Here is a 26,045-nt window from a genome sequence, read left to right as displayed (position 1 = left end):
TTGATTGTTCCTGTTTTGTGAGTGAAAACTGTGGAATGTGCTTGTAAAATCTCAAAAAGGTCCTGCCTATCAGTGTCATTACAATTCTCAATTTTTTGAATTTTATTCTGAATTAACTCATTAGTTTCAAATATGCCGTCGATATCATCCCTGTCAGTACTTGCAGAGTGATTGTTAGTGTCTAGTTCCGTAGAAAATTCCGAACTGTTGTCTAACAGAAGGTAAAGCCGATTAATTTCCTCGTCATGGTTTGAGAGCCAATCTTCAAATTTCAAAGCTATTGACTTACCTTCTTTCTCTAAACTTATTTCAGCATCGTGAAAGTTTAAGATTGCCTTGTATTCATTCAAAAAGTCTACTCCCAGTATAATTTCCGTCTACAATAATGGAACAATAAGAAAATTCATAGAGAAGCTGTGGCTTTGACAAAAGAATTCTAAGTTGGTTTGTTGGCGTACATCTACACTTTTTCCAATGACTGCACCTTGTAATTTAATCTTTCGATTTGCTGCATTTACTAAAAGCTGTTTCACTAATTACTGAAATGGGACTGCCTGAGTCAAGTACTGCCGTCAATTTTACGTCATTTACTGTAATGTGAATCACAGGATATGCAATGTTGTTATGTTTTACGTCCTGTTCCTGGAATAAGATGTCTCTAATGTCTTCCATTTTTACGTAATTACTAGCTACGGCAGCTGCGTCGTCAGTCTCATGCGTACGTTTTGTGGCTGCCAGCGGTGTGAGTCATTGCCTATTGTGTCTTTGTTGGCGCGAGTCGTTAATGGGATTTGGAGACCTAACTTCTACAAATTCACCTTGTCGAGAGGGCCCTGCTCTGTTTGAATCCCGCCAGTTCTGCTGCAATTCAGGTCTGTCGTTACGATCATATCGTCTGTCGTCATGTCGGTAGATTCCATAGTTTCTTTCTTGTCGGTCACGTGGTGGAGAATTTCTCCCTGAATCGTAACTGCGCGCTGGACCGTTGCGTCTTAAGTTATTCCGTCTCCCTTGATAATAATTATTTTGGTTTCCATATTGTCTGTTTCTCTGATTGTCTCTGTGATAGTCATTACCGCGGAGAGGTGATCTTTCCCTGTAATAATTACTACTCTGCCAACGGTTGTCATACGGGTGGTGTCTGTTTTGGTCACGATTTACGTTGTACGAATAGCCTTGTCGTGTATTATTTCTGTCATCGCGGAATTGTGACAGGTGTGACCTGTAATTGTTGTGTTCCTGTTTTCGCGTTCCGCGATTGTCAGTGTCAATTTCCAGTTCTTGTAACAGTCCCTGAAAAGCTTCAATGTCGTCTTTGCATCGTCCTGCTAAAATAATCTGTCGTAAATGTTCAGGTAATTTGATTAAGCAAATGCGGATGAGTTCTGAGGGGCTATATGGGTTTGAAAGATACTGATTCTTATGTAACATGTCTTCAAAATATTTGACAAGACTGGAAAATTCAGATTGTTCGAAATGTTTCATCATCGTGATGCCATGTTTTACTCGGTCTTGTGTGGCTTGGGACCAATATGCTGAGAGGAAGGCATGGTGAAATTCTCCTTCACTGTGACAATCGTGAATGACCGATCGCATTCTTACAGCTGGTTCATTCTCTAAGTAGCCACACATAAATTCTAATCTGTGCTCTAGTGACCAGTTGGGAGGAAAACAATGAGAGAATTGATGGAGCCACGCTTGTGGATGAATGTCGTTGCCAGAATTCTTAAATGTTTTGAATTTACGTGCAGTAATGAACAGCTTATAGTCAAAATCATCGTGTCGGCGGGTAGCATATCGTTCATTGTTACGTCGTGTCGGCAGTTCCATCTCAAAATTAGGTGCACCTTGCCAATTTCTTTCATAATTTTCGAAGTGCCCTGTGTTATTATTTTGTGGCTGTTCCGTATTTCTATGTCCCTCTTCCCGTATTGGAGCGCAGTGTCCTCTGAAATACGTAATTGTTGTATTGCCTGTGACAGCTGATCTTGTACTTCCCGGATTTCTCTTTGGTGTTGCGTACTAATTTGATTCAGACTTTGTTTGAATTTCCTAATTTGTTCGTACTCTTCTGTGTCATTAAAGACAACCGGTTTTGTGTCATTCAGATTATCATCTACCTTCGTAGATAAATTAGTGAACTGATCCGAAAGTTCGGCTACTTTCTCCGATAGTGAACACATTTCCTCAGTGTGTTTTTCTGAACCAAGTTTCAGAGTATCCATTTGTGTTGAAATCGAATCTACTGTGTCCTTTAAGTTTTCCTGAGTTCTTGCAAGTTGCGTAACCGAATCGGTGGATGCAACTGAGTCCATTTTAGCTTGCAAGGTGTCGTGATTTTCACGAACAATAGTTTGCAATTCTTTTATGGCTGCTTCGTGATTCTGTAATGCATTTTCATGCCGCGAAAAAATGGGTTGGAAATACTCACAAATTTGTGTTTTTACGTCATTACAGATTTTTTTACATTTCGATTCAATGTTATGTAACTCAGTAGTTAAATCTTCACGTGTTTGTTCAAGTGTGGTGTCTAACTTCCAAAGATTTTGTTCCATTGTGTCTAACTTTTGAAGATTTTGTTCCATTGTGTCTAACTTTTGAAGCTTTTGTCCCATTTCTTTCTGATTTTGTTCCATTTGTTGCATTAATTGCAATAATAATGTATTAGAGTCTGGAATCTGTTTTTCTATGCTTTTTGGCAGTGCATTTTCACCGGCAACATTTACATTTTGATAGCCAGAAAATGTGTCTTGACTTATTTGAGAAAACGGTGAGGACGCAAAACCTGAATGTACAGTATTTGCAAGGTTGTGTCCTGTCATTCCCGATTCCTGAGGCGAGCTGTTGCCGACCGATCGATCGATAATGCTTCCCTGTTCACTACCTGTTTCACTGTCTACACCATTATTTGACGCCCGCTCCATTTCCCTATGCATAGTTCCCAAATTACTACTTAGAATGTCTGTTAATTCATTACACAGTGGTGCTGGTAAGCTACGCTCGTCGTCACTATTATTTCTCAGTTTACTTTGGAGCCTAGTGTTACGTTTGTCACACGCCATTATTGTCACAATATTTCACACAACAACACAGAAAACCACAATTTAAAAAGCAAAATAAGAGAACACATTAATGTAGCACTGAAAATAATATCTAGTTAATTGCAAGCGCAGCTGCGAAATACTTGGTGCAAAACTACATGCATGCCACAACTGTTTTGCTGTGCAACAATGAAAGACTGCAACTACAAAGGAAATTCTCTCTATGATTACGCGCTAGCAATACACAAAGGCTACACTAACTACACAAACTACAAGAAAAAATCTGAAGATTCCAGTGAGGTATCCTTGGCTAAGGGTCGACATATGTAACGTCCCCTTAGAAAAATTGTACACGACTGTGCTTAAACTGACACACAATATCTTTAGCGCAACGCAATCTGACTTTCAAAATTCCCTACGAAAGAATGGCCCTGATTAACATTAACCTATACGTTTCACAAATCACTTACCTCACAAAAATCTTCGTTACTCGAACTACTGCAATACAGCAAGCGCCACTACTGCCAGCTAACTAAAAGATTCAAACTACAGAAGTCACTAACTACTGATAGGCATAGTTAGCAAATGAAAGATTTTAATAGAGAACAAATTATGTATTTACCTTTATAGTCATAATATATATATATCTCAGTTCATGACACCAATTCTTACAAATTTCAAAACTCCGCCATCTCTCTCCCCACGTCCACCACTGCTGGCGGCTCACCTCCAACTGCGCAACGCTACGCGCTGTTACCATCCAGCTGCCGGTGCCCGACACTACAATGGCGAGTATTACAACAATGCCAACCAGCCACAGACTGCACACGGCACAGCCAGTGATTTTCATACAGAGCGCTACGTAGCGGCGGCGTTACCAATAAAAAAAACTAAACAGCCTACTTACAAATTGCAACAGAGTGACTCCAGGAACAATACTCTGAGTTTAAACACGTACGCTCGCCACCAAACTCACCAGACATGGACGTTATTGAGCATATCTAGGGTGCTTTGCCACTTGCTGTTCAGTAGAGATCCCCACCCCCTCATACTCTTACGGATTTACGGACAGTCCTGCAGGATTTATGGAGTCAGTTTGCTCCAGCACTATTTCTACATCTACATAACTACTCTGCAATTCACATTTATGTGCTTAGCAGAGGTTTCATGGAACCACAATCATACCATCTCTCTACCATTCCACTCCCGAACACTGCGTGGGAGAAACAAACACCTAAACCTTTCTGTTCGAGCTCTGATTTCTCTTATTTTATTTTGATGATCATTCCTACCTATGTAGGTTTGGCTCAACAAAATATTTTCGCATTCGGAAGAGAAAGTTGGTGACTGAAATTTCGTAAATAGATCACGCCGCGAATAAAAACGTCTTTGCTTTAAAGACTTCCATCCCAACTCGTGTATCATATCTGCCACACTCTCTCCCCATAACGTGATAATACAAAACGAGCTGCCCTTTTTTGCACCCTTTCGATGTCCTCTGTCAATCCCACCTGGTAAGGATCCCACACCGCGCAGCAATATTCCAACAGAGGACGAACGAGTGTAGTGTAAGCTGTCTCTTTAGTGGACTTGTTGCATCTTCTAAGTGTCCTGCCAATGAAACGCAACCTTTGACTCGCCTTCCCTACAATATTATCTATGTGGTCTTTTCAACTGAAGTTGTTCGTAATTTTCACACCTAGGTAATTAGTTCAATTGACAGCCTTGAGAATTGTACTATTTATCGAGTAATCGAATTCCAACGGATTTCTTTTGGAGCTCATGTGGATCATCTGACACTTTTCGTTATTTAGCGTCAACTGCCACCTGACACACCATACAGCAATCTTTTCTAAATCGCTTTGCAACTGATACTGGTCTTCGGATGACTTTACTAGGCGGTAAATTACGGCATCATCTGCGAACAACCTAAGAGAACTGCTCAGATTGTCACCTAGGTCGTTTATATAGATCAGGAACAGCAGAGGTCCCAGGACACTTCCCTGGGGAACACCTGATATCACTTAAGCTTTACTCGATGATTTGCCGTCTATTACTACGAACTGTGACCTTCCTGACAGGAAATCACAAATCCAGTCGCACAACTGAGACGATAGCCCATAGGCCCGCAGCTTGATTAGAAGTCGCTTGTGAGGAACGGTGTCAAAAGCTTTCCGGAAATCCAGAAATACGGAATCAACCTCAGATCCCCTGTCGATAGCTGCCATTACGTCGTGTAAATAAAGAGCTAGCTGCGTTGCACAAGACCGATGTTTTTTGAAACCATGCTGATTACGTATCAATAGATCGTTCCCTTCCAGGTGATTCATAGTGTTTGAATACAGTATATGCTCCTAAACCCTACCGCAAACATTAGTGGAGCCCATGCCACGTCGTGTTGAGGGGCCTTACACGATATAAGGCAGGTGTATCAGTTTCTTTGGCTCTTCATGTAGAATGGTCCACTTTGGAGATTTGATCTGTGTGATTGTTAAATAGATCCTGTTTGTGTGCATGCCTGTGGTTTTCTTGCCGTCTCTCTGTGGTAATTTCTGGTATGTTTCTGAGTGAATGGCTGCACCACTCACAGTACAGAGCTATACGTTCAGGAGATTCATATTCCCCACATGGGCAGTCGCCGCTGACAGCAGGCTAAATGCATTGCAAATACAGTGGAGAAGGGCCTTGCACAGTTAGGAAGTAAACGGCGCCACGGCTCCGGTTTGCATGTTCCATTCGCAAACGCTCCCTGATGTTGGAGACAGAAGTGTACAGCCTAAGCCCCTTACCTCTTTGATTCAACCCTCGTTGCGAGATGTGCACCTATCAAGAATTTAGTACTCGTTCATGCTTGATATTTTCTCCTGTAATTTGCCAGACCTTATCGCCTCTTCCCATCTTTAGGCAGTAGGATTCAGCTAAATATTTTGCGGTTATATGTACTCGAAAGACACCCAACATCACACACAGTGCCTTTACTGAGGTACCGATGAATGCCCATGATAGCCTCAGGGACACACTCCTGTGTCCACATCTCACAGTTAACGCGTTCATCGCAGGAACAAGCCTGTGTGTCCAAACACTTTCCGCAAAACATACTGCTGATTCACAGAGGGCGCAGTGGTATGATCTGATGTGCATGGTGATGGGTAGTCTGTTGTGTGTGGTATTTAAACGTGCTAATTTGTGCAAAATTTTTGCCGCATGACTCTACTTAGTTTTATGTACAGGCCGAAGTTAAGTTTGCATCGGCATATACTCTCAAGTGCCATGTGATTGCCTTTCATTTGATGTCTTGTTGTTCATATTCATCGCTGGTTGAATCTGTAGTGTACCTATCGTTAGTTTCTAATACCTGGTAGAGATTATAGAGAAAACAGAACTGAACGCAACATGCAATGAGCAAAGGATCAGAAAACTACAAAAAGCATTCAAACTAACATGGAACCATCACAATATAGGAAGTATTTCTATCAACGCCAAATTAGCACACTACAGTACAGTAGTCTCAACAGAGGCCTTGTATGCCTGAATGCCTCAGAAACAACAGGATAGATAGGAGAGAGAAAAACAAGACAGGAAAATACTGAGATAGATCTACGGGCTTGTTCGGAGAGAGGCGACCCGGATAAAGAGACTAACAAACGAATTGTACCAACAGACAAAGACGATTAAAAACTACACCAGGGAAAGGAAAAAATTCCACGGACACGTACATAGGATGAACGAAAATAGATTGACCAAGAAAATTTTTAACATAGTGACAAGTAACACAGTGAAAACCAACTGCTTAAAGGAAACGATGAAGGACCTCAACATCTCCACACAAGACATCACAGCCGCCTGGAGTGGCCGAGCGGTTATAGACGCTACAGTCTGGAACCGCGCGACCGCTACGGTCGCAGGTTCGAATCCTGCCTTGGGCATGGATGTGTCTGATGTCCTTAGGTTAGTTAGGTTTAAGTAATTGTGAGTTCTAGGGGCCTGATGACCTCAGATGTTAAGTCCCATAGTGCTCAGAGCCAATTGAACCATTTGATCAAGACAAGATAGACAGAGAAAAAATGAGAAAATAGAAATTGGAATAAACGCTGGAACAGAAGAAAACAAGAAAGAAGTAGTCAGAAGACAGGAATCAGGAACACAGTATGTATGTGAGAGGTTTTTTGAAAGAAAAAAGAAATAGACAGAAAAAATGCTATTAAAATCGATTGTGTTTTAGCGCTATTATGCAAAGTAAGGTAATCATTGATACCAGACATAGCTCTGGTTGTAAGTGAAGATACCTATAACGTGGGTGAGTTCATGTCTTAACCGCACAAAAGTCACCTTCCGCAGCTTGAAATGAGTGAAAATGAACTGCTATTACAAGAAACAGACATTACTGCTCATGCACTGAATTAAACACTGCATCTAAAATTTCTTGTGGGGAAGTAGGACGACAAAAGAAGTTGGTGTTAATTCACAAACAAGATATCAAGAAGCTTAGTAGAGAATCATTTGCTTTTAGGTCTTTCGTACTTTATCTAGACTTGGAAGCCGAACAACTGACTTGTTTAGCACAATTTTGCTCTTTATTGTGTTAGTGATTTATTTTTCGGGGCGATCAGAAAAAAAGTGTGCAGTGGGAATAACGTGTAATGTTGACGACGGCATGTCTTGTAGGTGTGTCTGCAAATGTGTAGGAGCTTTACACTCCCTCCCTCTAGTGGTGCCAATGTTCTCAATAAGCAAAATGCGACAGACTCACGGCAAGATTTTCCAGCGATCTAAGAATATGCTTAGATATTTTATTCACGTTAAGTGGGGCACTCTATCCAAAAATTTAACTTTCCTTCTACTTTCCCGGTATCTAACAAATTTTGAAATTGTGTCTATTACGTGAAGATTTGAAGTCCATACCTTCATTGGTTTATGAGTTATAAATTGTTTTAACAGATTTTAATGGCTTTTTGTAAACCAAGTTTTGGTACCAAGGCCTCAAATTTCATATTCAAGATTATTTAGGTACGTTTACAGGATATTTTTCAACCCTTCAAAATGGCTCTGAGCACTATGGGACTTAACATCTGAGGTCGTTAGACCATTGAACTTAGAATTACTTAAACCTAACTAACCTATGGACATCACACACATCCATGCCTGAGGCAGGATTCGAACCTGCGACCGTAGCGGTCGCGCGGTTCCAGACTGAAGCGCCTAGAACCGCTTCCATATACGCATTCATCATCATTATTTAAGACTGATTATGCCTTTCTGCCTTCAGTCTGGAGGATAGCCCCCCTTATAAAATTCCTCCATGATCCCCTATTCAGTGCTAACATTGCTTCCTATATCCATCATAGGATCACATTAGAGGAAGTGGAGAAAATTGTCAGTAGATTTGCAGTGCAATGAAGCAGCTGGGGTGGATGAAATTAAGGCCGAACTCATCAAATACAGTGGAATGTCAGGTCTTAAATGGCTACACAGGATAATTGAAATGGCCTGGGAGTCGGGACAGGTACCATCAGACTGGACAAAAGCAGTAATCACACCAATCTTTAAACATGGAAACAGAAAAGATTGTAACAACTACAGAGGTATCTCTTTAATCAGCGTTGTGGGTAAAATCTTCTCAGGTATTGTTGAAAGGAAAGTGCGAGTTTTAGTTGAGGACCAATTGGATGAAAATCAGTGTGGGTTTAGGCCTCTTAGAGGTTATCAAGACCAGATCTTTAGCTTACGACAATTAATGGAGAAGTGTTATGAGTGGAACAGGGAACTGTATCTATGCTTTATAGATCTAGAAAAGGCATATGACCTGGTTCCTAGGAGGAAGTTATTGTCTGTTCCACATACGCATTTGATGAGAAATTTCATTAAGTTAGTGTCACTCTTTTTTCAGGTTTCAAACATTTTCTTTCATTATCGATACATAAATTTGATAACAAAATAGTAGAACTATGTTTTCTTTAATTGTAATGCGTAGAAGTATGAAAATACCTCAAGACTACTTCCTACAAAAATTTCGTTGGGGTTGGTTGACTTTTATGATAAAAAAAGGTGGCATCGAACTCAGAAAAACAAGCTCTTAGGAAAATACATTTTAAAATTTTATTAAAAAATTAATTCTAATACAAGACACATACCTTTTAAAAAACGTCAGCACCACACCTTTTTTTCACTCATACTCCTGTCGTTACTTCCTGCCGTCGTAATTTCAAGACCATAGTAGCCTTGTTCTTGAATTTTTGCTTCTCCAGGCTGCATGTTGCGGACTGCTTGATCTTTCACTTGTCTGTAGAGAAGCAAATCTTCTAATACTTTCTTCAGTCTTCAGACATTCGGTACTGGACTGATCAGCAGCTTCTACAAGAGCCAAAAAGTATCCTACATTTATTTCTTTTTTTCTTTCTTCTTGGTCCAAATGACTCTATGCTAGTTTTCATGTGAATTTTGTGTCTTTACATTAGCGCACCTTGCTAGAAGTGCATTAGATGCACCTGTGATGGAAGGGTACTATCCTGACCACTTTGACAACTGAGAATGTGCCACGGCTCCTCGCGCTGTCCCTACTTCAGTATTTCGTAGACATGCTTGTAAAGCGAATAGAGCCACATCGTATTTCGATCTAAGAGGAAATGCTCCAAAGATGTGCAAATACCCATTAAATTTATTTTTTGAAAAATATTCAAGTTTTAGGTTGTAGTCTCCTGTTAAGGCCACTAATTTTTTTAAGACATCAGATAATTAATTTCAGTTCATAACACCCATGTCCAGTCAAATAAGATACAAAGGCAATGTGACGTACCATATTACAAACTGAAGGCATAAACGACACAGTGAAATATCTGACCACACTGGTCGTTAATCATATCGAGTTGGAGTAAAGTAAAAGTCTTTCAGTCATTTCCACATAAAATGCACGGAATTAACCTGTCAGGAGAAAGGAAATGCAAGCTAATACTCTTAAAATTTTCTGTGTTTTTCGTTAGATCACTCGACAAAAGTGCTAGTGAAAGGCAAATTCGAATGCGTGCAAAACATAATTCTTTGATACAGGGACATCGCAAAACAAAGCACTGGATGGAGAGAAGAGCGGACATGCTATAACTACTGCACTGCTCGTGTCTTTTCGTGGGGGATGGGGGCTCTCTTTGCGCCTTCGCACAGTGGCCTGTGCGCATAAAACGGAGGCATGCGGCACTTCGCATCGATGCGTGCGCTTACTTACCTCTTCGTGCAACCATCGCATGCACCTGGTGCGCGAGGAAAATTGCACAGGTGTTCGCATTTAGAACAGCTACGAAAATGGACCCAATACTTACCAACGAAGTTGTATGTAGAAACACCTTAAGAATCTCCATGATAAAAAAATAGCTAGAACTAACAGTAAAAATGGATGCCAACAGATAAAATAAACGGATACCGATAAACACTCTACCTGAAAAACAATATACATAATTCAGTTATGCAAAAACCAAACACCCACCTCTATGAAAGATGATCAAACCCTCTGTTATGACAACTAACACTCAGAAAACAGCCACGTTAAACGACGCAGATATAGACCTGTTAGGGGCTGAAACAAGAGATGAAAGAAGTGTTTGAAGGAACTGAAAAAAATAAGAGGAACAAAACTAAGAGAAGCTTTCTGGGGTGTTAAGGAGTTATCCCTCAGCGCTAGGGCAAATCACACTATCAACAACCAAACTACCAGACGTAATAGAGTTGGTGTCAAAAGATCACATAGAAAAATGGTAGGAAAACGCATTGAAAAAGATAAGAAAAATATTAGTGATCAAAGACCAAGAGGCTCACCATTTTCCCAATTTCCCATTCGTTGTCCGTGGTCAGAATCTTGTACGCTCGTTTGAAACTGTACGAAGAGGTTGGAAAAAACCGTTTGCGCGTCACGCTCAGAAACAAGTCTGATGTTTGGCGCACGAACACAACGCAGAACTTGTAAGACGAAGTATAATTTGGAAAAAAAAATTACCTTGTAGTGCCGCTACACTGCTGTAGGACGGCGTCTCTGAGAATCCATCGTGTACTCTCGCAGATTTAACTTCGTGTGTGTGTGTGTGTGTGTGTGTGTGTGTGTGTGTGTGTGTGTGTGTGTGTGCGCGCGCTTGCGAACCCGCACTGAGAGGTGGAAATTTGTACGTGGGCTCATCTGGCAAGTCAAGACGGATGAGGTGTCCCACGCCGCTTACACTCCACCATCTCTTCCTCGGCGGACGTGGAGATGCGCCGTGAGGAATGTGCCATCGTCTTGTAGCATAGCCGGGGAGTTTATTTATCCACCTACCTAGTCTAACGCAATACGACAAGCGCGCATGAGGGCATCGCCGTCTTTCATCTTGCCACACACTGGCGGAGGTAGCCAAAGCTTAGGAGAAAAAACAGAAGACTGAATGCAAAAGAAGGTGCAGAAGGCTGATGGGGACGTGGAATAGGACGGGAAAATCCCAAGCCAAGCAGTGCAAAGAAAAACTGCTGTCATTCATGAACCTTGGAAACTCAGTTCTATTTGTCCACTAAATATGTGGCAGAATTCTATCAAGCAAACGCCGGTCAGAACACCTATTAGTGGATATTAATATGGGCTGTTCCAGACTTCACCGTTGTTGCGGTTGCAACTCATCTGGGGACCCTTTCGGTGAGGTGTCTGAATGTCTGTGGAGGAATGGTAGCCGAAACCAGAGAAGGTAGTGATATTGGACTGTGGAGTCTGGAGTGAAGTCGACGAACTCCTCCCTAACGTGTTCTGCTGGGAACAAGTCAGGACTCTAGGCTGAAGCGCCGAAACTGATAGCTGCAAAATAAATGATAACATAAGTAGAGTTGAAGAGGAATGGATATCTCTAAAAATGGCCATCACAGAAGTTGGGAAGGACAACATATGTAGAAAGAAGGTAACGGCGAAAGAAACCATGAATAACAGAAAAATATTTCAGTTGATCTATGAAAGGAGGAAGTACAAAAATGTTCCGGGAAACTCGGGAGTACAGAGATACAAGTCGCTGAGAAATGAAATAAATAGGAAGTGCAGGGAAGCTAAGACGAAATGGTTGCAGCAAAAGTGTGAAGACATTGAAAAAGAAATGATTGTCTGAAGGACAGGTTCAGCATACAGGAAAGTCATAACAACCTTAGGTGACATTAAAAGGAAAGGTGATATCATTAAGAGTGTAACGGGAATTTCACTGCTAAATTTAGAGGGGAGAGCGGATAGGTGGCAAGAATATATTGAAAGCCTCTATGAGGGGAGAAATTAGTTTGATGTGATAGAAGAAGAAACAGGAGTCGACTTAGAAGAGACAGGGGATCCAGTATTAGAATTTAAAAGAGCTTTGGAGGACTTACGGTCAAATAAGGCAGAAGGGATAGATAGCATTCTATCAGAATTTCTAAAATCATTAGGGGAAGTGGCAACAAAACGACTATTCACGTTGGTGTGTAGAATATATGAGTCTGGCGACATACCATCTGACTTTGGGAAAAGCATAATCCACACAATTCCGAAGACGGCAAGAGCTGACAAGTGCGAGAATTATCGCACAATCAGCTTAACAGCTCACGCATCGAAGCTGCTTACAAGAATAATATACAGAAGAATGGAAAAGAAAATTGAGAATGCACTTGGTGACGATCAGTTTGGCTTTAGGAAAAGTAAAGGCACGAGAGAGACAATTCTGACGTAACGGCTAATAATGGAAGCAAGGCTAAAGAAAAATCAAGACACGTTCATAGGATTTGTCGGCCTGGAAAAAGCGTTCGACAACATAAAATGGTGCAAACTGTTCGAGATTCTGAAAAAATTAGGTGTAAGCTGTAGGGAAAGACGGGTCATATACAATATGTACAACAACCAAGAGGGAATAATAACAGTGGACGATCAAGAACGAAGTGCTCGTATTAAGAAGGGAGTAAGACAAGGCTGTAGCCTTTCGCCCCTACTCTTCAATCTTTACATCGAGGAAGCAATGACGGAAATAAAAGAAAGGTTCAGGAGTGGAATTAAAATTCGAGGTGAAAGGATACCCCTGATACGATTCGCTGATGACATGACTATCCTGAGTGAAAGTGAAGAAGAATTACATGATCTGCTGAACGGAATGATCTAATGAGTACATAGTATGAGAGTAGATCGAAGAAAGACGAAGTTAATGAGAAGTAGTAGAAATTAGAGCAGCGAGAAATTAACATCAGGACTGATGGTCAGGAAGTAAATGAAGTTAAGGAATTCTGCTACCTAGGCAGTAAAATAACCAATGTCGGATGGAGCAAGGAGGACATCAAAAGCAAACTATCAATGGCGAATTGGGCACATCTGGCCAAGAGAAGTCTACTATCAAAACTCGGCCTTAATTTGAGGAAGAAATTTCTGAGAATGTAGATCTGGAGTACAGCATTGTATGGTAGTGAAACATGGACTGTGGGAAAACCGGAACAGAAGAGAATCGAAGCATTTGAGATGTGGTGCTACAGATGAATGTTGGAAATTTGGGTGACTGATAAGGTAAGGGATGAGGAGGTTCTGGGCAGAATCGGAGAGGAAAGGAACATGCGGGAAACAATGATAAGGAAAAGGAACAGGGTGACAGGGCATCTGTTAAGACATGAGGGAATGACTTCCATGGTACTAGAGGGAGTTGTAGAGGCTAAACACTGTAGAGGAAGACAGATCGGAATACATCCAGCAAATAACTGAGGACGTAGGTTGCAAGTGCTACTCTATCTTGAAGAGGTTGGCACAGGAGAGGAATTCGTGGCGGACGTCATCAAACCAGTCAGAAGACTGATGACGAAAAGACAAAAAACAAAAAAAAAAAGATGAGGTGGCTATAGGTATTTAATTTTCTTAGGATAGTGAATGGCCGTAGTCCCCAAACCTCCTGGCACAATGATGGATATACACACATACTGAAGGGTCACTCAGGTGACATCTAATGATTGGTTCACGTTCGTGCACGTGCCGTAATGTCTGGTGTTCAATTCCACGTTACGTAGAGGTGTTTCGATAGTTCTGATTAGATAATGTATTACTTGTAATTTTTCTATATCTCTTTATTTTCCAACTTTAGAATGTACGAGTGTTACTGTTTTTAACGATTCCTTTTCGCTTTATGTTGCAGGTGAGTTTCCTTGATGTTTACCCATCATCACCCACGACACATCGTCGACGCCGCACCGTCAGATAACTGGAGCTGCACGGACAGAAGGCCAGTGTGAACTTCATCTTCCCTTTTAGATTTCTTCTTTCAGTGTTTCAAGTCATTAAAATCAATATTTTCCATGTTCACAATTGGTGCTACATGTTATTATTGAACAATAGAGAAGTCGTGAAAGTATAACAACAGGTTTTGTGGACAACTGCGTGTGGAAGTGAGTGCTTTATTTTGAAACAGTGTATGTCAGAGTCTCCGTGTATTTACATAGCAGGAGAAAGTGCTGCGTGAACGCAAAATTTGCCACCTAGGCCTGTAAGTACGTATGTGTAAATACTACTCCATCTCACTCGCTTTATGCGCAGTAGTTAGTTTGCTTTGCGCGTAGAATTGCCTAATTTGAAAACGTTTTCTGTGTTCTTGCTTTTATCGAACTCTTCTTTATTCGGACAAAGTTTTCGAAAAACCTTCTTGCATCAGGTCACAAAGGCAATCTACTGCTCGTTTTCAAATAAGAAGAGAACCCAACATTTCGTAATTACTCTGACGTAATTTTACATCCAGCATTTTGGACTGTCTTTTGGAAACTGCGACTAATTACGATATAAAAGATAAATTAAAACAATCGTAGAAAGCACGACATTTCATTAGGGACACACAGTGATCGATAGTTTTAAAAATATTTTATTGTCCGTCACAGTCACACAAATTTCAAACGAAATGACCGGTTTAATCCGACATCGGCCACTCTCAAACCATCAAGCACACGCCGTGCTTCCATCCCACCACTGAAGAAACCACCTTGATAATTGACAGACAGTATGGTTTCCTTAGGGGTGAGATGAAACCACAACAAGTGTTGTATTGTTTCAGGATGGCCGATGTCGGGCGATGCCAGTAATTTAATTTGAAATTAATGAGATTGCAACGGGGAGTAAGTTATTTTAAAACAGTTATCGACGTCAGTGATTTTTATTTTATGCCACGACTCCTTTCGAAGGCTTATTCTCTCATATTCAGTGGATGGAAGATTACATCAAGATTTATTTTTCCGTAGCTGTAAGACACTTCCGAGGAAAACAATTTTTGAAATGGTCTTGAATAGTAAACAAATGAGTGCAGTGGATATTTAAATTTTAACAAGAACGTGAAGCTATTTATTGTTTCCTTTAAGCAGAAACAGCACAGTGTTTCTAACTTCGATATTTTCTTTCTGTTCCAAAATCTAAGATAGCACTAGAATTTTACGACTTCTTGTGCTTCTCCGACATCCTTATATCGTCCTTGTAAATGACGAGCTCACTTGGGTACAACTTGTTGCCCTTGCCTTAGGTGCTAACGTGGGACTGTAACGTAGCTTGGTGGAGTTGAGCTTTGATAGCTTGCACACGGTGTGTAGCATAAAGTACTCCCTAGTGGATAACATAACGGCTTCAGTAGCCCCAGATCTTAGCTTCAGTTTATTTAAGGATTTCCTTCTCTTCATCGCAACACGCGTTCTTCCACATCCAGCGTGTGAACTGTGCTGGGCCTACCGAGGTTCGTCGTCCTCCCTGCGAATGATACCGTTGTCTGTAAGTCGCTGCAACAACCAGGGCGACATTTTAGCAGACGCAGTATGGTGCTTCGGCATACTGCGGTGCTGTCGTTGTGTCGCGGCTTTTTCTCGTTATTTGTATCTGTTCCATGTTGGTTTAACACTATGTGACTATTCAGACATCAAAGAATCTTTGTTGTCCGCTGAACACCAAAATTCTTCTTGACTGATAATATTAACATCCAGTTTTATATTAGCGGTTCGTCTTTCTGCAGTGCGAGTGGGAAATAACGGGATACTTTGAAGACTTCGATAAACTGTCGCCGGCCGTTGTGGTCAAGCGGTTCTAGTCGCTTCAGTCCGGAACCGTGCGACTGCTACGGTCGCAGGTTCGAATCCTGCCTCGGGCATGGATGTGTATGATGTGCTTAGGTTAGTTCTAAGATCTAGAGGACTGATGACCACAGATGTCAAGCCCCATACTGCTCAGAGCCATTTGAACCATCTTTTTAGACATCGAGTCGAAGAGGGCTTAAGTCAGAGGAGTGCAGAAGATGGTATAGCACTTAGCAGCCCCATCAGTCAACAAATCAGTAACAGCTTCCACTGTACGTGCTTGAGCATTGTCCTGCAAAATGATGGTCAGGTCCTGCAGGAAGTGTCATCACTTCTGTCTCTAAACTTGTCGTAGGTTGCGTTCAAAAAATGGAGAGCATAGAGACTAAATATCGTTTGAATTCCGGGAGTGTCTCGCGCCAGTAAAACACCTGTCTGCACTCACGTTTCGGACCGGAAACTGAGATCACGTGACTTTACCCACTCAGCTAGAGAAAACAACCGACTTCTGACTCTAATCTGGTCGTCGGTTGTGTTCGAAAAATGAACAGCATAGATACAGAAGTGATGACACTTTCTGCATGACCTGACCATCATTTTGCAGGACAATGCTGAAGCACGTTCAGTGCAAGCTGTTACTGATTTGTTTGTCTGATGCGGCTGCTAAGTGCTATACCACCTACTGCACTCCCTCACCTAAGCCCCCATGAGTTCAACTGGATTTCTAAACTGAAGGAGACACTTCACGGCATTGGCTTCAGTACTGCTACAATTTCGTCGGGCAATAGACCGTGCCGCTCGAAATGTCAACGCAACTGGCACTGCTAAGAGTATCCTAAGACTTCCGCATCGCTGGCAACGGATTATATAAAATGCTGTTGACTACTTTGAAGGTCAGTAAAACTTTCAAACATGTATCTATTTTGTACGAGATGTAAATAAATAGTTGCCACAACTAAAGTCCCAACCCTCGTACATACATACATACGCTTTTGTTGTAAATGTGCATTAAAATATCTGTGATTGTAAGTAGAACGCTCCTGAATTCCATACTTTTAATCGTAGACTTTATATGCCGGATCTTTCCGAAAGAGTGCCCAAAAATTTAACAGGACATATAGGACTCCATTGAACAATTCGAGATAGAGAAACGGGCCGGAGAACCCAGCTTAAGGAAATAATAGGAATAAAATCACATTAATGTGTACTTTTGGTATTTACTTTAGTTTCAGGTATCTGCAAATACCAACAGTGACACAATTATTGTACCATTTGTACTATTCCTTACAAAATATGCTAGAACCGACGGGCATCAACCTCAATGCAAGCATGACGTCGGCGAACAAGATTCTGTCGCACCCTGACAAATGTTCCTGGTGTGTTGCGAATCACATCACAGGCAGCTAATTGAATCTCCGTATCCACAGGGGTCTGCTACACAAGTGACTTGTGATATTCCCATAGGAAACAATCAGGGGCAGTCAGGTCAAGTGACTTCGCAGCCCATGAAATAGAACATGCCCCTGCAATCGAGCAACCAGGAAACAGAGTATTGGGATGGAATAAAATGTTCTCGGGTTCCAACCGTGTCAATTGCTTAAAACTACACGAGCTTTCGGCCAAGCACTCCTTGGCCATTGTCAAGTGTTATGACTGCCAGTGGGCTGTTGGTGCGCCCTTATATACGCTAGCTGCCGGCTGTGACGTCACTGGTGCCCGTGACATTGGCAAGGAGTGCTTGGCCGAAAGCTCGTGTAGTTTTAAGCAATTGACGCGGTTGGAAACCCGAGAACATTTTATTCACTGTTATCGCCGAGAGACTCTGCATTCATACAGAGCATTGAGATGGTTGCGGACATCCACACTGATGTGAGGCGCTGCACCGTCGTGTTGTATCCACATTCTCTCACTAGCAGGCAAGCGTAGGTTCTCGAACAACTCAGGTAGAACTCTTTGCACGAACCTCAAATGCAGTTGGTCATTCAAACACAAGATAGAAAATATAGTCCAATGAGATCGTAGCCTATAATATCGCCCGAGATATTCACAGCAAAACGTATTTAATGGTCTGGCTCTACTATAGTGTGAGAATTTTCCTCATCCCACACATGGCTATTCCTGGTGTTCGAAATACCATCAAGATCAAATAAGGCATCGACAGTAAACAGGACGATTTGAAGGACATCTAGTCGATCAGTCCATTTTTGAGGCAGCCACAGATACAACGCGACCCTTTGTGCAAAGTCAGTTACAAACACTGCATGGACTCATTGTGGGTGATATGCGTGTAATTATTGTTCGTGGAGTATTCGCCACGCGATAGTATGTGCGGCGCCCATTTCACTTGCAATACGACCAGTGCTTGTAGTGGGGTGTGCTGCAACCTCTTGATAATCGGGTGTGCGAGTGCTCCTGGTCCGACATTTCTTCTTTCCAATGAACCAGTTTCCCGCATTCGTCGATCGATAGAAGTAAACACTTATCATGAAGGATGATGCCTGTCAGGCAATCGTTCCCTGTACAGTCTTTCAGCATAGAGAGCATTGCAACGTACTTCCACACACAAACGGTGCATCTCAGTGAGTTCTGGGAAACTGTACCGGTACTGCTCCATCGTACTGCGCTGTACGTTTCTGAATAACATTGAGTAATGAACGGGTCTGTCGCTGGTTCATAGCAGTTTCTGTCATGGAACAGTGTAAATACACTAGTGCCAATAAAGATTGCTACACCAAAAAGAAATGCAGATGATAAACGGGTATTCATTGGACAAATATGTTATACTAGAACTGACATGTGTTCACATTTATCCGCAATTTGAGTGCATGGATCCTGAGAAATCAGTACCCAGAACAACCACCTCTGGCCGTAATAACGGCCTTGATACGCCAGGGCATTGAGACAAACAGAGCTAGGACGACGTGTACAGGTACAGCTTCCCACGGAGTTTCAACACGGTACCACAGTTCATCAAGAGTAGTGACTGCCGTATTGTGACGAGCCAGTTGCTCGGCCACCATTAACCAGACTTTTTCAATTGGTGAGAGATCTGGAGAATGTGCGGGCCAGGTCAGCAGTCAAACATTTTCTGTATCCAGAAAGGCCCGTACAGGACCTGCAAAATGCGGTCGTGCATTATCCTGGTGAAACGTAGGGTTTCGCAGGGATCGAATGAAGGGTACAGCCACCGTCGTAATACATCTGAAATGAAACGTCCACTGTTCAAAGTGCCGTCAATGCGAACAAGAGATGACCGAGACGTGTAACCAATGGCACACATACCATCACGCCGGGTGATACGCCAGTATGGCGATGACGAATACACGCTTCCAATGTGCGTTCACCGCGATGTTGCAAAACACGGATGCGACCATCATGATGCTGTAAACACAACCTGGATTCATCGGAAAAAATGAAGTTTTGCCATTCGTGCACCCAGGTTCGTCGTTGAGTACACCATCGCAGGCGCTCCTGTCTGTGATGCAGCGTCAAGGGTAACCGCACCATGGTCTCCGAGCTGTTAGTTCATGCTGCTGCAAACGTCGTCGAATTGTTCGTGCAGATGGTTGTTGTCTTGCAAACGTCCCTATCTGTTAACTCAGGGATCGAGACGTGGCTGTACGATCCGTTAGAGCCGTGCGGATAAGATGCCTGTCATCTCGACTGCTAGTGATACGAGGCCGTTCGGATCCAGCACGGCGTTCCGTATTACCCTCCTGAACCCACCGATTCAATATTCTGCTAACAGTCATTGGATCTCGACCAACGCGAGCAGCAATGTCGCGATACGATAAACCGTAATCGCAATAGGCTACAATCCGACCTTTATCAAAGTCGGAAACGTGATGGTACGCATTTCTTCTCCTTACACGAGGCATCACAACAACGTTTCACCAGGTAACGCCGGTCAACTGCTGTTTGTGTCTGATAAATTGGTTGTAAACTTTCCTCATGTCAGCACGTTGTAGGTGTCGCTACCGGCTACAACCTTGTGTGAATGCTCTCAAAATGTAATCATTTGCATATCACAGCATCTTCTTCCTGTCGGTTAAATTTCGAGTAAGTAACTCGTCGTCTTCGTGGTGTAGCAATTTTAATGGCTAGTAGTGTACGATACAACAGCGTCACGTTATCGAAAAAGACGAAACATGCATCGTGAGTTTTAATAATCAGGATCATTTTCCTTGGTTCCTTGCAGGAGGTGAAGAAGGTACAGGCAGACACAGAGCACAGTACGTGTAAGCATTCACGCAAGTTAGTTGTAAATAAGCTGAGAAACAATAATCCTAGACAAAGAGGTAGACAAGTTTAGTTGTGTATGTCCTTAATCTGGCTTCTGCGACCCCAGGTTCCCTATCTCAGATTGTTCAATGGTGTATTTTTTGTGTTCTGTTATATTTTTTGCACGCTCTTACGATAACACCCTGAATAAGACACTACAGGTATGATATCCCGTGGGAAGCATATCAACAACTGTTGCCGAAGATTTTGCTGTATAGTGACGACGTGTATTCATTGTGTACTTTCATCGTCCTCCACACTTGATGCACAGTTGCTTCCTGGCTGGCTCCCCAATGCAAATGCTGTGACGCTGGAAGCGCAATGCGCATGCGCCGAACGGCTGCGGTGGGGCCGCATATGTGCCGCGTTCTCGTCCCGCCCCGGAGACGCCTCGCACACTGCATATTATTTCTCGTGCCGAGAAACGAGCTGCATCTCGCGCGGGTCGGACAATTTGTCACTCGCCGCGAGCGGACTCGGTGCAACAGCGCCGTGCCAAATGACGTAATTAATAACGGCGGGCCGGAAGAGCCGCAGCGCAACGCACTTTCCGTTGCGCAGTCCCGCCGGCCGACGGCCGGGCGCACTTGGCTCCTGGAGCACACTGCGGGCGGCCGGCTGACAAATATCACGGACGAAAAGAGACAAACGTCCCCGCCTCTTTTATTTCGTCCTTGTTGCTGCCGAGGGAGATGGTGCCAGTTTCGGTTACACTAGGATCGGGTTTTCAAATCCACGTCCAACTTTACGGTCTAACGTATCAGATGAGCATCAATAAAAGCAAAACGAGGATAATGAAATGCAGTACAATTAAGTCGGGTGATGCTGCGGGAATTAGATTAAGAAATGAGACGCTTAAAGTAGTAAATGAGTTTTGATATTTGGGGAGCAAAACCATGGTCGAAGTAGAGAGGATATAAAATGTAGATTGGCAACGGTAAGGAAAGCGTTTCAGAAGAAGGGAAATTTGTTAACATCTAGTACAGATGTGTCAGGAAGCCGTATTTGTATGGAGTGTAGCCATGTACAGAAGTGAAACGTGGACGATAAATAGTTTAGACAAGAAGAGAATAGTAGGTTTCGAGATGTAGTGCTATAGACGAATGCTGAAGATTAGATGGGTAGATCACATAAGTAATGAGGAGGTATTGAATAGAATTGGTGAGAAGAGAAATTTGTGGCACAATTGACAAAAAGAAGGGATCGGTTGGTAGGACATATTCTGAGGCATCTAGGGATAACCAATTACTGGAGGGCAGCGTGGAGGGTAAAAATCGTAGAGGGAGACCATTTGATACGCCTTGGTATTGAGTCTAACAGAGCTTGGATGGTGTGTACAGCTACAGCTGCCCATGCAGCTTCAACACGATACCACAGTTCATCAAGAGTAGTGACTGGCGTATTGTGACGAGCCAGTTTCTCGGCCACCATTGACCAGACGTTTTCAATTCATGAGAGATTTGGAGAATGTGCTGGCCAGGGCAGCAGTCGAAAATTTTCTGCATCCAGAAAGGCCCGTACAGTATCTGCAAAATGCGGTCGTGCATTGTCCTCCTGAAATGTAGGGTTTCGAAGGGATAGAATGAATAGTAGAGCCACGGGTCGTAAAACATCTGAAATGTAACGTCCACTTTTCAAAGTGCCGTCAATGCGAACAAGAAGTGACCGAGACGGGTAACAAATGGCACCCCATACTATCACGCCGGGTGATACACCAGTATCGCGATGACGGATACACGCTTCCGATGTGTGTTCAACGCGATGTCGCCAAACACGGATGCGAACACCATGATGCCTTAAACAGAACTTCGATTCATTCGAAAAAATGACGTTTTGCCATTATTGCACCCAGGTTCGTCGATGAGTACACCATCGCAGGCGCTCCTGTCTGTGATGCAGCGTCAAGGGTAACCGCAGCCGTGGTCTCCTAGCTGATAGTCCATGCTACTGCAAACGTCGTCGAACTGTTCATGCAGTTGGTTGTTGTCTTGCAAACGTCCCCATCTGTTGACTCAGGGATCGATACGTGGGTGTACGATTCGTTACAGCCATGCGGATAAGATGCCTGTCATCTCGACTGCTTGTGATACGAGGCCGTTGGTATCCAGCACGGCGTTCCGTATTACCCTCCTGAACCCACCGATTCCATATTCTGCCAACAGTCATTGAAGTTGACCAACGCGAGCAGGAATGTCGCGATACGATAAACTGCAATCGCGATAGGCCACAATCCGAGCTTTATCAAAGTCAGAAACGTGATGGTCCGCATTTCTCCTCCTTACACGAGGCATGACAAAAACGTTTCACCAGGCAATGCCGCTCAACTGCTGTTTGTGTATGAGAAATCGGTTGAAAACTTTTCTCATGTCAACACGTTGTTGGTATCGCCACCGGCGCCAACCATGTGTGAATGCTCTGAAAAGGTAATTATTTGCATATCACAGCATCTTCTTCCTGTCGGTTAAATTTCGCGTTCGTAGCAAGTCATCTTCGTGGTGTAGCAATTTTAATGGCCAGTAGCGTATATACAGAAGGTGACTGAGTTGTCTCTACTGATATCGTTTTATGCAACTCACAGTTCTGTAGCCAGCCTGCAAAAACCACGCGCGACATTTTCTTACTGTGTCTCTGGCTACACGCAACCTGTTGGTCCTATGGGAAAAGAAATGAACGGAAAGGTTGTAACGTCCCCTTAGAAATATTTCCAAATGACACCACTGTAGTAATCTGTTTTGTTAACATTGTTAATTTAAACGTTCCCCTGATGGTAATGGAAGAAAAACCACTTTTGTAAACGTTACGCAGAAACGTTGACAGATCCAAATTTAACCCTTACGGGCTCAGTAATTTCATAATCAGAAGGTGTGACAAATATTGTGATGTAATTGTTTATTTTATGCTGTTGAAATTCATGAAACTGTTAAGTAAAATTTACACAATTGTAAGTTCTACAGTTTTTAAGTGCCTGACTAAGCTGGTGGTATAATAAGACTAGTCAGTGAAAACCAAAAAATGTCGAATGAAGAAACAATTCGTACAGCCGCAGATTTTGGTACGGTGGTAGAAAACAGTGCCATGAACAACATACGAGAAATCTCAACTAGTGGGGGGCTGAGTGTGGGAGTGAGGGCACATTTGAAGGTCAGTTTTGTACGCTTTTCTCGAATAACTGGAAAATTACGGCGTGTAGCGAAAACGTATCCAGTAAAACATTTAACTGCATTAAATTTTCTACAAAAAGGTCTTGTTCATTTCATCTCTAGGACTAACAGTGGGCACCTAGCCAGCGAGAGAATGTGAAAATCTAATGCGTGGTTTTTGAAGGACAAAGACTGGTTGCATGAGACGCCATCGGTAGAGGCTGCTGAATACGGAAAACGAAAGCAAATGTGGTTTAAGCGAGCGCGTCAAAAGGAAGTCGAAATTTTTTCAGTGATCTGGACTTTAGCCTAGATATCCTGGTCATAGCTATTTTCTCTCCGCAGGCTGCTCCAATGGGATAACTAGGAGTATATCAAATCGAAACAGAAGTCCATAATTCCATAGAGAGCTCTTCTGGATAGTTGTGGCTGGGTAGGGAAAAAAGCCTAATCTGAATCATTTCGCCCAATTGCTTAACGAACAGTAACAACCAAAATCTACGTTACAGCCTTTTTGCAGTCATATGTTGATTCTACAAAAAATCGTTTTGGAAGTCTGAATAAGTTTTTGATGTGGTGAAATTAACTGCCTACGTGACTGCTCTGTCAATGTAAAAAATAAATTGGAAATTCTCGCTCAGTCCACATCCAGAGATGGGGGATTGTGTTCTACATTCATTCCCGAAAAACTACAGCAAAACTTAATTCTGACGACACAACTGTCTGCAGAGTACCTAGTACTGAAGCCACTATACTGTGATAGTGTTGGTGAAGCACCAAACGAAGGATCGTGATCATATCCGCAGCCAAACGTACTTCAGTCCCTACTGTGTGTAGCTGTTCATACAGCACTAGACTTTGTACGAGTACTACCAGCTTGCAGAATAGTTACGCACTAAAAAGGTAGTGTCAATGAAACTAACGAGTGACGAGCGTCAGAAGATATACAGGGTGGCTGAAAAAACTTCCTGCGGGAGGCAGTATTCGTCAAAGTTCCTATTATGACATGTCCGGAAATCAACCAATATAAACAGTAAACTCGAAAACTCTATCTACATAACAGCTGATATTAATACATGAACCCAACAAAATAAAATAAAATTTGTACTTGACGAGACTATTTCAAGACTGAAAAAGAATGAAGAATTGTAAAAAGCGAATATATGTAGTACATAGACAGTTGCAATAAAATAGAAAGAAATGAATACGTACAGGAAAAATGGAGGAATATAAACGAACAAACTGTGAGGAAAGCAATGGAAAACTGCGACGATTATTTGAAGTTTAGAAGAGGAAAAGTATGAACCTGTGTTTGGTCGATTATTCCAGGACTCTGGGCTAGAAGGTTATTGATTTAAAAAACTTCCGAAGGCTGAGTTTTTGGTCTTTATTTGTAAAGCGGAGGACATGAGACTGTGGCCGAAAGTTGTGCTACTCGCTCAGAACATGCTCAGCAAATGTAGAGCTGCGCTCGTGTTCAGCCAACCTAGTTGTCACGTCTCTCTCTGATTGACCAATATAAAATTTATCATAGTTAGAGCAAGAAGTTCAATATTCATCAGTGCTGGATGGTAACTGTGTCTTGTATTTGCTATTGAAAATACCTTGGACTGTGGTGTTCTTCACATGGTAGGAACTTCTATAGTTGCAGGATTTCAGTGTTTCTGCAGCAGTCTGTGATACATGCCCCAGTTACGATATCGCACACCATTTGCTACACACTGCGGAAGGGTCAATGGGTAGAGGGAGGGAATAATTTTCAGTTTTGATACGGTCGAAGAGGACATGATTGTAGCGATTGGTACGGTACAGGAACCAAATTTTGTTGTATCCAACACTGCTTCGAAATCTTCTTTGGACATGGGAACAGATATGAGACAGTGTATCATACAATAGAAAGCTGCATATTTGTGTGTTACTGGGTGTTGTGAGCAAGAAGGCATTGCTGCATCTGCAGTTGTAGTTTTTTATATAAATTTTGAAACAACGTATACGCGTACTGATGTCAGCAGCGAAATAGCTTTGTTGCCAATCTCCAATGTGGACTGAATAATTTGATGTTGTCTGTTTAGTAGTAGCATGGTGTTCTGCCTTACGGCAGGTCTTGTCATGGGTTAAGCCTCTTCCACTTTTGTCTGTCCATAGCCAGTCTTTTCATTTCTCAATATTTGCCTCCTTTGATATTGTCCCGCATTTGATATTTTCTTTTTCCTCTTCCTGTTTTCCCCTCCACCATTTCTTCCATTCCTTCCTTCAATAAACAGTCCCTCCTCAATGTCCAATCCAGTTCCGTTTTCTCTTTCTGATGACTTTCAGCACGTTTCTTTCTTTTCCAACTCTCCTTAATACTTCTTTATTCCTTACTCGGTCTTCCCATTTCACTGTTTGTTACAGAAAAATGCGTTGAGCTGTCTCGTATTGCCAGCCCACATACACAGCACATCATTTACATATTAGAAACAGTATTTAATATTCGCACTGAAATGATCTTCCTTTTTTCAAAATAAAATGGTTCTTCAAAATGGTCCATAAAAATTTCTGTCTAAAGTGGCCT

Source organism: Schistocerca gregaria, chromosome 10, assembly GCF_023897955.1.
Source record: "Schistocerca gregaria isolate iqSchGreg1 chromosome 10, iqSchGreg1.2, whole genome shotgun sequence".
Taxonomy (NCBI): domain Eukaryota; kingdom Metazoa; phylum Arthropoda; class Insecta; order Orthoptera; family Acrididae; genus Schistocerca; species Schistocerca gregaria.
The sequence above is the reverse complement of the archived record's forward strand: the minus strand, read 5'-3'. Positions refer to the sequence as shown.